Raw genomic sequence first — 15,142 nt, forward strand, 5'->3', positions numbered from 1 at the left:
CTGGATTAGTGGTGCTGGAAGAGCACAGCAGTTCAGGCAGCATCAAACGAGCAGCGAAATCGACGTTTCGGGCAAAAGCCCTTCATCAGGAATGACTGAAATATGTCTTTTCAGTGAAAAGGGCATTTACCCTTCAGAATCAAAATTGCGTTGCTCATCATCTTAACTCATTTGATTCTGTGTTGTTGGCTGATCTGTTATTTTGCCGCTTTCCTTGATTACTTTCTTTCGTTTAATGTGAGAAAATTGCCCTTTTGTTATCCGCCTCCGTTGTCATTGAGGTTAATTTACAGGAGTGTGCTAAAGTGATTTCCAAGCGCACGCGAGCTAGGTAGGAGTCGAACCTACAATCTTCTGATCCGTAGTCAGACGCGTTATCCATTGCGCCACTAGCCCGCACGCTCAAAAGTCACTTGTTAGGACGAGTCCCCTCTGCAATTCTTTGGTCTTGATGATGAAATGAGTGGCAATCGTCAATCGACAAGCTGAATATTCAGCAAGATCATCAGTTTCACTGCTTGACCTCGTTCACTTTGAAAGCTGATGAATTTCACCGAAAACTAAGAGCACACCTCACATTCAGATCACGTCTTCGCTAAGTCAGTTTACAAACTTCGAGGTTACCAAAAAAAACGCCAACTGCGGATGCTGGAAATCAGGAGCCAAGTCAGAAATTGCTGGGTAATTGGTCTGACAGCATGTGTGGAATGAAATCACACTTTAACGTTCGGGTCCGGAGATAAAGAGAAACTTCTTTCGCCAGAATGTGGTGAATCTGTGGAATTCATTGCCACCTGAAGGCTCTCATTGGAGGAAGCCAGGCCATTGATTATATTTAAAACAGAGACAGAGACGTTATTGAGGAGCAAGGGAATCAAAGGTTAGGGGGAGAAAGCGGGAAAATGGGATTGGAAAACCTATCGGCCGTATTGGCGGAGCAGAATCGATGGGCTGAGTGGCATAATTTCTGCTCCTCTGTCTTATGGACGTTTCCTCAGAACCAGTTTGATTTCTGATTTTATTCCAGGATACAAAACCGATTTGAAGAGAAAATTAGAAAGTTTAGAAATGATGTGAACTTTACTTTTCAAAGCTTTTGATTTCTTTTCAGACTGTGCTGAGTAGTTGAATTGATTCCCAAAACCCACAGAAATTTACATGGCACTGTCAGAGTCAGATTCACCTATTAACCACATCTGGGTTGAAATCATTTTGATCATTCAAGTTTACTTTATTGGTAATAGAAGAAAGAGAACAGTACAACACAGGAATAGGCCCCAACACAGGAATTCCCTGTAATTCCTGATGAACGGCTTTTGCCCGAAACGTCGATTCTCTTGCTCTTCGGATGCTGTTCCTTTCCAGCACCACACTCTCGACAATGAACATTGTTCCCCAGAGTCCAATATAAAGCAGTGACCATTATTACATTATTCTCCAGAATCCAATGTAAAATATTGAGGATCATTTCCCAGACGAGAATTTAAAACAATTTTGCTGTCTAGGATTGTTCAATACGTTCGCAGAAGTTGTATGACTCTGATATTTTACTTGTAAATTCTGCGTCCGATGTACTCTCTCACACTAGCTGCCTGAGGAAGGAGCGGGGCGCTGGACTCTTGCACTTTCAGATAAACCTATTGGACGACAACCTAGTGTTGTGTGATTTTTGACATTGTCCAATCCAGTCCAATGGCATCGTGGTTTGATGTCGGCGGGAACTGGGTAAAGATTGAAATATGGTAAAAACAATGACTGCAGATGCTGAAAACCAAATACTGGATTAGTGGTGCTGGAAGAGCACAGCAGTTCAGGCAGCATCAAACGAGCAGCGAAATCGACGTTTCGGGCAAAAGCCCTTCATCAGGAATGACTGAAATATGTCTTTTCAGTGAAAAGGGCATTTACCCTTCAGAATCAAAATTGCGTTGCTCATCATCTTAACTCATTTGATTCTGTGTTGTTGACTGATCTGTTATTTTGCCGCTTTCCTTGATTACTTTCTTTCGTTTAATGTGAGAAAATTGCCCTTTTGTTATCCGCCTCCGTTGTCATTGAGGTTAATTTACAGGAGCGTGCTAAAGTGATTTCCAAGCGCACGCGAGCTAGGTAGGAGTCGAACCTACAATCTTCTGATCCGTAGTCAGACGCGTTATCCATTGCGCCACAAGCCCGCATGCTCAAGAGTCACTTGTTAGGACGAGTCCCCTCTGCAATTCTTTGGTCTTGATGATGAAATGAGTGGCAATCGTCAATCGACAAGCTGAATATTCAGCAAGATCATCAGTTTCACTGCTTGACCTCGTTCACTTTGAAAGCTGATGAATTTCACCGAAAACTAAGAGCACACCTCACATTCAGATCACGTCTTCGCTAAGTCAGTTTACAAACTTCGAGGTTACCAAAAAAAACGCCAACTGCGGATGCTGGAAATCAGGAGCCAAGTCAGAAATTGCTGGGTAATTGCTCTGACAGCATGTGTGGAATGAAATCACACTTTAACGTTCGGGTCCGGAGATAAAGAGAAACTTCTTTCGCCAGAATGTGGTGAATCTGTGGAATTCATTGCCACCTGTAGGCTCTCATTGGAGGAAGCCAGGCCATTGATTATATTTAAAACAGAGACAGAGACGTTATTGAGGAGCAAGGGAATCAAAGGTTAGGGGGAGAAAGCGGGAAAATGGGATTGGAAAACCTATCGGCCGTATTGGCGGAGCAGAATCGATGGGCTGAGTGGCATAATTTCTGCTCCTCTGTCTTATGGACGTTTCCTCAGAACCAGTTTGATTTCTGATTTTATTCCAGGATACAAAACCGATTTGAAGAGAAAATTAGAAAGTTTAGAAATGATGTGAACTTTACTTTTCAAAGCTTTTGATTTCTTTTCAGACTGTGCTGAGTAGTTGAATTGATTCCCAAAACCCACAGAAATTTACATGGCACTGTCAGAGTCAGATTCACCTATTAACCACATCTGGGTTGAAATCATTTTGATCATTCAAGTTTACTTTATTGGTAATAGAAGAAAGAGAACAGTACAACACAGGAATAGGCCCCAACACAGGAATTCCCTGTAATTCCTGATGAACGGCTTTTGCCCGAAACGTCGATTCTCTTGCTCTTCGGATGCTGTTCCTTTCCAGCACCACACTCTCGACAATGAACATTGTTCCCCAGAGTCCAATATAAAGCAGTGACCATTATTACATTATTCTCCAGAATCCAATGTAAAATATTGAGGATCATTTCCCAGACGAGAATTTAAAACAATTTTGCTGTCTAGGATTGTTCAATACGTTCGCAGAAGTTGTATGACTCTGATATTTTACTTGTAAATTCTGCGTCCGATGTACTCTCTCACACTAGCTGCCTGAGGAAGGAGCGGGGCGCTGGACTCTTGCACTTTCAGATAAACCTATTGGACGACAACCTAGTGTTGTGTGATTTTTGACATTGTCCAATCCAGTCCAATGGCATCGTGGTTTGATGTCGGCGGGAACTGGGTAAAGATTGAAATATGGTAAAAACAATGACTGCAGATGCTGAAAACCAAATACTGGATTAGTGGTGCTGGAAGAGCACAGCAGTTCAGGCAGCATCAAACGAGCAGCGAAATCGACGTTTCGGGCAAAAGCCCTTCATCAGGAATGACTGAAATATGTCTTTTCAGTGAAAAGGGCATTTACCCTTCAGAATCAAAATTGCGTTGCTCATCATCTTAACTCATTTGATTCTGTGTTGTTGACTGATCTGTTATTTTGCCGCTTTCCTTGATTACTTTCTTTCGTTTAATGTGAGAAAATTGCCCTTTTGTTATCCGCCTCCGTTGTCATTGAGGTTAATTTACAGGAGTGTGCTAAAGTGATTTCCAAGCGCACGCGAGCTAGGTAGGAGTCGAACCTACAATCTTCTGATCCGCAGTCAGACGCTTTATCCATTGCGCCACAAGCCCGCATGCTCAAAAGTCACTTGTTAGGACGAGTCCCCTCTGCAATTCTTTGGTCTTGATGATGAAATGAGTGGCAATCGTCAATCGACAAGCTGAATATTCAGCAAGATCATCAGTTTCACTGCTTGACCTCGTTCACTTTGAAAGCTGATGAATTTCACCGAAAACTAAGAGCACACCTCACATTCAGATCACGTCTTCGCTAAGTCAGTTTACAAACTTCGAGGTTACCAAAAAAAACGCCAACTGCGGATGCTGGAAATCAGGAGCCAAGTCAGAAATTGCTGGGTAATTGCTCTGACAGCATGTGTGGAATGAAATCACACTTTAACGTTCGGGTCCGGAGATAAAGAGAAACTTCTTTCGCCAGAATGTGGTGAATCTGTGGAATTCATTGCCACCTGAAGGCTCTCATTGGAGGAAGCCAGGCCATTGATTATATTTAAAACAGAGACAGAGACGTTATTGAGGAGCAAGGGAATCAAAGGTTAGGGGGAGAAAGCGGGAAAATGGGATTGGAAAACCTATCGGCCGTATTGGCGGAGCAGAATCGATGGGCTGAGTGGCATAATTTCTGCTCCTCTGTCTTATGGACGTTTCCTCAGAACCAGTTTGATTTCTGATTTTATTCCAGGATACAAAACCGATTTGAAGAGAAAATTAGAAAGTTTAGAAATGATGTGAACTTTACTTTTCAAAGCTTTTGATTTCTTTTCAGACTGTGCTGAGTAGTTGAATTGATTCCCAAAACCCACAGAAATTTACATGGCACTGTCAGAGTCAGATTCACCTATTAACCACATCTGGGTTGAAATCATTTTGATCATTCAAGTTTACTTTATTGGTAATAGAAGAAAGAGAACAGTACAACACAGGAATAGGCCCCAACACAGGAATTCCCTGTAATTCCTGATGAACGGCTTTTGCCCGAAACGTCGATTCTCTTGCTCTTCGGATGCTGTTCCTTTCCAGCACCACACTCTCGACAATGAACATTGTTCCCCAGAGTCCAATATAAAGCAGTGACCATTATTACATTATTCTCCAGAATCCAATGTAAAATATTGAGGATCATTTCCCAGACGAGAATTTAAAACAATTTTGCTGTCTAGGATTGTTCAATACGTTCGCAGAAGTTGTATGACTCTGATATTTTACTTGTAAATTCTGCGTCCGATGTACTCTCTCACACTAGCTGCCTGAGGAAGGAGCGGGGCGCTGGACTCTTGCACTTTCAGATAAACCTATTGGACGACAACGTAGTGTTGTGTGATTTTTGACATTTTCCAATCCAGTCCAATGGCATCGTGGTTTGATGTCGGCGGGAACTGGGTAAAGATTGAAATATGGTAAAAACAATGACTGCAGATGCTGAAAACCAAATACTGGATTAGTGGTGCTGGAAGAGCACAGCAGTTCAGGCAGCATCAAACGAGCAGCGAAATCGACGTTTCGGGCAAAAGCCCTTCATCAGGAATGACTGAAATATGTCTTTTCAGTGAAAAGGGCATTTACCCTTCAGAATCAAAATTGCGTTGCTCATCATCTTAACTCATTTGATTCTGTGTTGTTGGCTGATCTGTTATTTTGCCGCTTTCCTTGATTACTTTCTTTCGTTTAATGTGAGAAAATTGCCCTTTTGTTATCCGCCTCCGTTGTCATTGAGGTTAATTTACAGGAGTGTGCTAAAGTGATTTCCAAGCGCACGCGAGCTAGGTAGGAGTCGAACCTACAATCTTCTGATCCGTAGTCAGACGCGTTACCCATTGCGCCACAAGCCCGCATGCTCAAAAGTCACTTGTTAGGACGAGTCCCCTCTGCAATTCTTTGGTCTTGATGATGAAATGAGTGGCAATCGTCAATCGACAAGCTGAATATTCAGCAAGATCATCAGTTTCACTGCTTGACCTCGTTCACTTTGAAAGCTGATGAATTTCACCGAAAACTAAGAGCACACCTCACATTCAGATCACGTCTTCGCTAAGTCAGTTTACAAACTTCGAGGTTACCAAAAAAAACGCCAACTGCGGATGCTGGAAATCAGGAGCCAAGTCAGAAATTGCTGGGTAATTGGTCTGACAGCATGTGTGGAATGAAATCACACTTTAACGTTCGGGTCCGGAGATAAAGAGAAACTTCTTTCGCCAGAATGTGGTGAATCTGTGGAATTCATTGCCACCTGAAGGCTCTCATTGGAGGAAGCCAGGCCATTGATTATATTTAAAACAGAGACAGAGACGTTATTGAGGAGCAAGGGAATCAAAGGTTAGGGGGAGAAAGCGGGAAAATGGGATTGGAAAACCTATCGGCCGTATTGGCGGAGCAGAATCGATGGGCTGAGTGGCATAATTTCTGCTCCTCTGTCTTATGGACGTTTCCTCAGAACCAGTTTGATTTCTGATTTTATTCCAGGATACAAAACCGATTTGAAGAGAAAATTAGAAAGTTTAGAAATGATGTGAACTTTACTTTTCAAAGCTTTTGATTTCTTTTCAGACTGTGCTGAGTAGTTGAATTGATTCCCAAAACCCACAGAAATTTACATGGCACTGTCAGAGTCAGATTCACCTATTAACCACATCTGGGTTGAAATCATTTTGATCATTCAAGTTTACTTTATTGGTAATAGAAGAAAGAGAACAGTACAACACAGGAATAGGCCCCAACACAGGAATTCCCTGTAATTCCTGATGAACGGCTTTTGCCCGAAACGTCGATGCTCTTGCTCTTCGGATGCTGTTCCTTTCCAGCACCACACTCTCGACAATGAACATTGTTCCCCAGAGTCCAACATAAAGCAGTGACCATTATTACATTATTCTCCAGAATCCAATGTAAAATATTGAGGATCATTTCCCAGACGAGAATTTAAAACAATTTTGCTGTCTAGGATTGTTCAATACGTTCGCAGAAGTTGTATGACTCTGATATTTTACTTGTAAATTCTGCGTCCGATGTACTCTCTCACACTAGCTGCCTGAGGAAGGAGCGGGGCGCTGGACTCTTGCACTTTCAGATAAACCTATTGGACGACAACCTAGTGTTGTGTGATTTTTGACATTGTCCAATCCAGTCCAATGGCATCGTGGTTTGATGTCGGCGGGAACTGGGTAAAGATTGAAATATGGTAAAAACAATGACTGCAGATGCTGAAAACCAAATACTGGATTAGTGGTGCTGGAAGAGCACAGCAGTTCAGGCAGCATCAAACGAGCAGCGAAATCGACGTTTCGGGCAAAAGCCCTTCATCAGGAATGACTGAAATATGTCTTTTCAGTGAAAAGGGCATTTACCCTTCAGAATCAAAATTGCGTTGCTCATCATCTTAACTCATTTGATTCTGTGTTGTTGGCTGATCTGTTATTTTGCCGCTTTCCTTGATTACTTTCTTTCGTTTAATGTGAGAAAATTGCCCTTTTGTTATCCGCCTCCGTTGTCATTGAGGTTAATTTACAGGAGTGTGCTAAAGTGATTTCCAAGCGCACGCGAGCTAGGTAGGAGTCGAACCTACAATCTTCTGATCCGTAGTCAGACGCGTTATCCATTGCGCCACTAGCCCGCACGCTCAAAAGTCACTTGTTAGGACGAGTCCCCTCTGCAATTCTTTGGTCTTGATGATGAAATGAGTGGCAATCGTCAATCGACAAGCTGAATATTCAGCAAGATCATCAGTTTCACTGCTTGACCTCGTTCACTTTGAAAGCTGATGAATTTCACCGAAAACTAAGAGCACACCTCACATTCAGATCACGTCTTCGCTAAGTCAGTTTACAAACTTCGAGGTTACCAAAAAAAACGCCAACTGCGGATGCTGGAAATCAGGAGCCAAGTCAGAAATTGCTGGGTAATTGGTCTGACAGCATGTGTGGAATGAAATCACACTTTAACGTTCGGGTCCGGAGATAAAGAGAAACTTCTTTCGCCAGAATGTGGTGAATCTGTGGAATTCATTGCCACCTGAAGGCTCTCATTGGAGGAAGCCAGGCCATTGATTATATTTAAAACAGAGACAGAGACGTTATTGAGGAGCAAGGGAATCAAAGGTTAGGGGGAGAAAGCGGGAAAATGGGATTGGAAAACCTATCGGCCGTATTGGCGGAGCAGAATCGATGGGCTGAGTGGCATAATTTCTGCTCCTCTGTCTTATGGACGTTTCCTCAGAACCAGTTTGATTTCTGATTTTATTCCAGGATACAAAACCGATTTGAAGAGAAAATTAGAAAGTTTAGAAATGATGTGAACTTTACTTTTCAAAGCTTTTGATTTCTTTTCAGACTGTGCTGAGTAGTTGAATTGATTCCCAAAACCCACAGAAATTTACATGGCACTGTCAGAGTCAGATTCACCTATTAACCACATCTGGGTTGAAATCATTTTGATCATTCAAGTTTACTTTATTGGTAATAGAAGAAAGAGAACAGTACAACACAGGAATAGGCCCCAACACAGGAATTCCCTGTAATTCCTGATGAACGGCTTTTGCCCGAAACGTCGATTCTCTTGCTCTTCGGATGCTGTTCCTTTCCAGCACCACACTCTCGACAATGAACATTGTTCCCCAGAGTCCAATATAAAGCAGTGACCATTATTACATTATTCTCCAGAATCCAATGTAAAATATTGAGGATCATTTCCCAGACGAGAATTTAAAACAATTTTGCTGTCTAGGATTGTTCAATACGTTCGCAGAAGTTGTATGACTCTGATATTTTACTTGTAAATTCTGCGTCCGATGTACTCTCTCACACTAGCTGCCTGAGGAAGGAGCGGGGCGCTGGACTCTTGCACTTTCAGATAAACCTATTGGACGACAACCTAGTGTTGTGTGATTTTTGACATTGTCCAATCCAGTCCAATGGCATCGTGGTTTGATGTCGGCGGGAATTGGGTAAAGATTGAAATATGGTAAAAACAATGACTGCAGATGCTGAAAACCAAATACTGGATTAGTGGTGCTGGAAGAGCACAGCAGTTCAGGCAGCATCAAACGAGCAGCGAAATCGACGTTTCGGGCAAAAGCCCTTCATCAGGAATGACTGAAATATGTCTTTTCAGTGAAAAGGGCATTTACCCTTCAGAATCAAAATTGCGTTGCTCATCATCTTAACTCATTTGATTCTGTGTTGTTGGCTGATCTGTTATTTTGCCGCTTTCCTTGATTACTTTCTTTCGTTTAATGTGAGAAAATTGCCCTTTTGTTATCCGCCTCCGTTGTCATTGAGGTTAATTTACAGGAGTGTGCTAAAGTGATTTCCAAGCGCACGCGAGCTAGGTAGGAGTCGAACCTACAATCTTCTGATCCGTAGTCAGACGCGTTATCCATTGCGCCACTAGCCCGCACGCTCAAAAGTCACTTGTTAGGACGAGTCCCCTCTGCAATTCTTTGGTCTTGATGATGAAATGAGTGGCAATCGTCAATCGACAAGCTGAATATTCAGCAAGATCATCAGTTTCACTGCTTGACCTCGTTCACTTTGAAAGCTGATGAATTTCACCGAAAACTAAGAGCACACCTCACATTCAGATCACGTCTTCGCTAAGTCAGTTTACAAACTTCGAGGTTACCAAAAAAAACGCCAACTGCGGATGCTGGAAATCAGGAGCCAAGTCAGAAATTGCTGGGTAATTGCTCTGACAGCATGTGTGGAATGAAATCACACTTTAACGTTCGGGTCCGGAGATAAAGAGAAACTTCTTTCGCCAGAATGTGGTGAATCTGTGGAATTCATTGCCACCTGAAGGCTCTCATTGGAGGAAGCCAGGCCATTGATTATATTTAAAACAGAGACAGAGACGTTATTGAGGAGCAAGGGAATCAAAGGTTAGGGGGAGAAAGCGGGAAAATGGGATTGGAAAACCTATCGGCCGTATTGGCGGAGCAGAATCGATGGGCTGAGTGGCATAATTTCTGCTCCTCTGTCTTATGGACGTTTCCTCAGAACCAGTTTGATTTCTGATTTTATTCCAGGATACAAAACCGATTTGAAGAGAAAATTAGAAAGTTTAGAAATGATGTGAACTTTACTTTTCAAAGCTTTTGATTTCTTTTCAGACTGTGCTGAGTAGTTGAATTGATTCCCAAAACCCACAGAAATTTACATGGCACTGTCAGAGTCAGATTCACCTATTAACCACATCTGGGTTGAAATCATTTTGATCATTCAAGTTTACTTTATTGGTAATAGAAGAAAGAGAACAGTACAACACAGGAATAGGCCCCAACACAGGAATTCCCTGTAATTCCTGATGAACGGCTTTTGCCCGAAACGTCGATTCTCTTGCTCTTCGGATGCTGTTCCTTTCCAGCACCACACTCTCGACAATGAACATTGTTCCCCAGAGTCCAATATAAAGCAGTGACCATTATTACATTATTCTCCAGAATCCAATGTAAAATATTGAGGATCATTTCCCAGACGAGAATTTAAAACAATTTTGCTGTCTAGGATTGTTCAATACGTTCGCAGAAGTTGTATGACTCTGATATTTTACTTGTAAATTCTGCGTCCGATGTACTCTCTCACACTAGCTGCCTGAGGAAGGAGCGGGGCGCTGGACTCTTGCACTTTCAGATAAACCTATTGGACGACAACCTAGTGTTGTGTGATTTTTGACATTGTCCAATCCAGTCCAATGGCATCGTGGTTTGATGTCGGCGGGAACTGGGTAAAGATTGAAATATGGTAAAAACAATGACTGCAGATGCTGAAAACCAAATACTGGATTAGTGGTGCTGGAAGAGCACAGCAGTTCAGGCAGCATCAAACGAGCAGCGAAATCGACGTTTCGGGCAAAAGCCCTTCATCAGGAATGACTGAAATATGTCTTTTCAGTGAAAAGGGCATTTACCCTTCAGAATCAAAATTGCGTTGCTCATCATCTTAACTCATTTGATTCTGTGTTGTTGACTGATCTGTTATTTTGCCGCTTTCCTTGATTACTTTCTTTCGTTTAATGTGAGAAAATTGCCCTTTTGTTATCCGCCTCCGTTGTCATTGAGGTTAATTTACAGGAGCGTGCTAAAGTGATTTCCAAGCGCACGCGAGCTAGGTAGGAGTCGAACCTACAATCTTCTGATCCGTAGTCAGACGCGTTATCCATTGCGCCACAAGCCCGCATGCTCAAAAGTCACTTGTTAGGACGAGTCCCCTCTGCAATTCTTTGGTCTTGATGATGAAATGAGTGGCAATCGTCAATCGACAAGCTGAATATTCAGCAAGATCATCAGTTTCACTGCTTGACCTCGTTCACTTTGAAAGCTGATGAATTTCACCGAAAACTAAGAGCACACCTCACATTCAGATCACGTCTTCGCTAAGTCAGTTTACAAACTTCGAGGTTACCAAAAAAAACGCCAACTGCGGATGCTGGAAATCAGGAGCCAAGTCAGAAATTGCTGGGTAATTGGTCTGACAGCATGTGTGGAATGAAATCACACTTTAACGTTCGGGTCCGGAGATAAAGAGAAACTTCTTTCGCCAGAATGTGGTGAATCTGTGGAATTCATTGCCACCTGAAGGCTCTCATTGGAGGAAGCCAGGCCATTGATTATATTTAAAACAGAGACAGAGACGTTATTGAGGAGCAAGGGAATCAAAGGTTAGGGGGAGAAAGCGGGAAAATGGGATTGGAAAACCTATCGGCCGTATTGGCGGAGCAGAATCGATGGGCTGAGTGGCATAATTTCTGCTCCTCTGTCTTATGGACGTTTCCTCAGAACCAGTTTGATTTCTGATTTTATTCCAGGATACAAAACCGATTTGAAGAGAAAATTAGAAAGTTTAGAAATGATGTGAACTTTACTTTTCAAAGCTTTTGATTTCTTTTCAGACTGTGCTGAGTAGTTGAATTGATTCCCAAAACCCACAGAAATTTACATGGCACTGTCAGAGTCAGATTCACCTATTAACCACATCTGGGTTGAAATCATTTTGATCATTCAAGTTTACTTTATTGGTAATAGAAGAAAGAGAACAGTACAACACAGGAATAGGCCCCAACACAGGAATTCCCTGTAATTCCTGATGAACGGCTTTTGCCCGAAACGTCGATTCTCTTGCTCTTCGGATGCTGTTCCTTTCCAGCACCACACTCTCGACAATGAACATTGTTCCCCAGAGTCCAATATAAAGCAGTGACCATTATTACATTATTCTCCAGAATCCAATGTAAAATATTGAGGATCATTTCCCAGACGAGAATTTAAAACAATTTTGCTGTCTAGGATTGTTCAATACGTTCGCAGAAGTTGTATGACTCTGATATTTTACTTGTAAATTCTGCGTCCGATGTACTCTCTCACACTAGCTGCCTGAGGAAGGAGCGGGGCGCTGGACTCTTGCACTTTCAGATAAACCTATTGGACGACAACCTAGTGTTGTGTGATTTTTGACATTGTCCAATCCAGTCCAATGGCATCGTGGTTTGATGTCGGCGGGAACTGGGTAAAGATTGAAATATGGTAAAAACAATGACTGCAGATGCTGAAAACCAAATACTGGATTAGTGGTGCTGGAAGAGCACAGCAGTTCAGGCAGCATCAAACGAGCAGGGAAATCGACGTTTCGGGCAAAAGCCCTTCATCAGGAATGACTGAAATATGTCTTTTCAGTGAAAAGGGCATTTACCCTTCAGAATCAAAATTGCGTTGCTCATCATCTTAACTCATTTGATTCTGTGTTGTTGGCTGATCTGTTATTTTGCCGCTTTCCTTGATTACTTTCTTTCGTTTAATGTGAGAAAATTGCCCTTTTGTTATCCGCCTCCGTTGTCATTGAGGTTAATTTACAGGAGTGTGCTAAAGTGATTTCCAAGCGCACGCGAGCTAGGTAGGAGTCGAACCTACAATCTTCTGATCCGTAGTCAGACGCGTTATCCATTGCGCCACTAGCCCGCACGCTCAAAAGTCACTTGTTAGGACGAGTCCCCTCTGCAATTCTTTGGTCTTGATGATGAAATGAGTGGCAATCGTCAATCGACAAGCTGAATATTCAGCAAGATCATCAGTTTCACTGCTTGACCTCGTTCACTTTGAAAGCTGATGAATTTCACCGAAAACTAAGAGCACACCTCACATTCAGATCACGTCTTCGCTAAGTCAGTTTACAAACTTCGAGGTTACCAAAAAAAACGCCAACTGCGGATGCTGGAAATCAGGAGCCAAGTCAGAAATTGCTGGGTAATTGCTCTGACAGCATGTGTGGAATGAAATCACACTTTAACGTTCGGGTCCGGAGATAAAGAGAAACTTCTTTCGCCAGAATGTGGTGAATCTGTGGAATTCATTGCCACCTGAAGGCTCTCATTGGAGGAAGCCAGGCCATTGATTATATTTAAAACAGAGACAGAGACGTTATTGAGGAGCAAGGGAATCAAAGGTTAGGGGGAGAAAGCGGGAAAATGGGATTGGAAAACCTATCGGCCGTATTGGCGGAGCAGAATCGATGGGCTGAGTGGCATAATTTCTGCTCCTCTGTCTTATGGACGTTTCCTCAGAACCAGTTTGATTTCTGATTTTATTCCAGGATACAAAACCGATTTGAAGAGAAAATTAGAAAGTTTAGAAATGATGTGAACTTTACTTTTCAAAGCTTTTGATTTCTTTTCAGACTGTGCTGAGTAGTTGAATTGATTCCCAAAACCCACAGAAATTTACATGGCACTGTCAGAGTCAGATTCACCTATTAACCACATCTGGGTTGAAATCATTTTGATCATTCAAGTTTACTTTATTGGTAATAGAAGAAAGAGAACAGTACAACACAGGAATAGGCCCCAACACAGGAATTCCCTGTAATTCCTGATGAACGGCTTTTGCCCGAAACGTCGATTCTCTTGCTCTTCGGATGCTGTTCCTTTCCAGCACCACACTCTCGACAATGAACATTGTTCCCCAGAGTCCAATATAAAGCAGTGACCATTATTACATTATTCTCCAGAATCCAATGTAAAATATTGAGGATCATTTCCCAGACGAGAATTTAAAACAATTTTGCTGTCTAGGATTGTTCAATACGTTCGCAGAAGTTGTATGACTCTGATATTTTACTTGTAAATTCTGCGTCCGATGTACTCTCTCACACTAGCTGCCTGAGGAAGGAGCGGGGCGCTGGACTCTTGCACTTTCAGATAAACCTATTGGACGACAACCTAGTGTTGTGTGATTTTTGACATTGTCCAATCCAGTCCAATGGCATCGTGGTTTGATGTCGGCGGGAACTGGGTAAAGATTGAAATATGGTAAAAACAATGACTGCAGATGCTGAAAACCAAATACTGGATTAGTGGTGCTGGAAGAGCACAGCAGTTCAGGCAGCATCAAACGAGCAGCGAAATCGACGTTTCGGGCAAAAGCCCTTCATCAGGAATGACTGAAATATGTCTTTTCAGTGAAAAGGGCATTTACCCTTCAGAATCAAAATTGCGTTGCTCATCATCTTAACTCATTTGATTCTGTGTTGTTGACTGATCTGTTATTTTGCCGCTTTCCTTGATTACTTTCTTTCGTTTAATGTGAGAAAATTGCCCTTTTGTTATCCGCCTCCGTTGTCATTGAGGTTAATTTACAGGAGTGTGCTAAAGTGATTTCCAAGCGCACGCGAGCTAGGTAGGAGTCGAACCTACAATCTTCTGATCCGTAGTCAGACGCGTTATCCATTGCGCCACAAGCCCGCACGCTCAAAAGTCACTTGTTAGGACGAGTCCCCTCTGCAATTCTTTGGTCTTGATGATGAAATGAGTGGCAATCGTCAATCGACAAGCTGAATATTCAGCAAGATCATCAGTTTCACTGCTTGACCTCGTTCACTTTGAAAGCTGATGAATTTCACCGAAAACTAAGAGCACACCTCACATTCAGATCACGTCTTCGCTAAGTCAGTTTACAAACTTCGAGGTTACCAAAAAAAACGCCAACTGCGGATGCTGGAAATCAGGAGCCAAGTCAGAAATTGCTGGGTAATTGGTCTGACAGCATGTGTGGAATGAAATCACACTTTAACGTTCGGGTCCGGAGATAAAGAGAAACTTCTTTCGCCAGAATGTGGTGAATCTGTGGAATTCATTGCCACCTGAAGGCTCTCATTGGAGGAAGCCAGGCCATTGATTATATTTAAAACAGAGACAGAGACGTTATTGAGGAGCAAGGGAATCAAAGGTTAGGGGGAGAAAGCGGGAAAATGGGATTGGAAAACC

General features: G+C 42.4%; 9 non-coding genes across 9 annotated transcripts; all 9 read right to left on the minus strand.

Annotated features, from left to right (window-relative positions):
• Positions 1 to 323: 323 nt before the first annotated feature.
• trnar-acg (transfer RNA arginine (anticodon ACG)) lies at positions 324 to 396 on the minus strand. The gene has a single exon. It is a non-coding gene; the product is annotated as a tRNA-Arg (tRNA).
• A 1,705-nt stretch (positions 397 to 2,101) lies between these two features.
• Positions 2,102 to 2,174, minus strand: trnar-acg (transfer RNA arginine (anticodon ACG)). The gene has a single exon. It is a non-coding gene; the product is annotated as a tRNA-Arg (tRNA).
• A 1,705-nt stretch (positions 2,175 to 3,879) lies between these two features.
• On the minus strand, positions 3,880 to 3,952 carry trnar-gcg (transfer RNA arginine (anticodon GCG)). The gene has a single exon. It is a non-coding gene; the product is annotated as a tRNA-Arg (tRNA).
• Positions 3,953 to 5,657: 1,705 nt separating this feature from the next.
• On the minus strand, positions 5,658 to 5,730 carry trnar-acg (transfer RNA arginine (anticodon ACG)). Its single transcript has one exon. It is a non-coding gene; the product is annotated as a tRNA-Arg (tRNA).
• Positions 5,731 to 7,435: 1,705 nt separating this feature from the next.
• trnar-acg (transfer RNA arginine (anticodon ACG)) lies at positions 7,436 to 7,508 on the minus strand. Its single transcript has one exon. It is a non-coding gene; the product is annotated as a tRNA-Arg (tRNA).
• Positions 7,509 to 9,213: 1,705 nt separating this feature from the next.
• On the minus strand, positions 9,214 to 9,286 carry trnar-acg (transfer RNA arginine (anticodon ACG)). The gene has a single exon. It is a non-coding gene; the product is annotated as a tRNA-Arg (tRNA).
• Positions 9,287 to 10,991: 1,705 nt separating this feature from the next.
• Positions 10,992 to 11,064, minus strand: trnar-acg (transfer RNA arginine (anticodon ACG)). Its single transcript has one exon. It is a non-coding gene; the product is annotated as a tRNA-Arg (tRNA).
• A 1,705-nt stretch (positions 11,065 to 12,769) lies between these two features.
• Positions 12,770 to 12,842, minus strand: trnar-acg (transfer RNA arginine (anticodon ACG)). Its single transcript has one exon. It is a non-coding gene; the product is annotated as a tRNA-Arg (tRNA).
• A 1,705-nt stretch (positions 12,843 to 14,547) lies between these two features.
• trnar-acg (transfer RNA arginine (anticodon ACG)) lies at positions 14,548 to 14,620 on the minus strand. The gene has a single exon. It is a non-coding gene; the product is annotated as a tRNA-Arg (tRNA).
• Between the last annotated feature and the right edge of the window lie 522 nt (positions 14,621 to 15,142).

This window comes from Chiloscyllium punctatum, chromosome 31 (assembly GCF_047496795.1).
Source record: "Chiloscyllium punctatum isolate Juve2018m chromosome 31, sChiPun1.3, whole genome shotgun sequence".
In the NCBI taxonomy this organism is placed as follows: domain Eukaryota; kingdom Metazoa; phylum Chordata; class Chondrichthyes; order Orectolobiformes; family Hemiscylliidae; genus Chiloscyllium; species Chiloscyllium punctatum.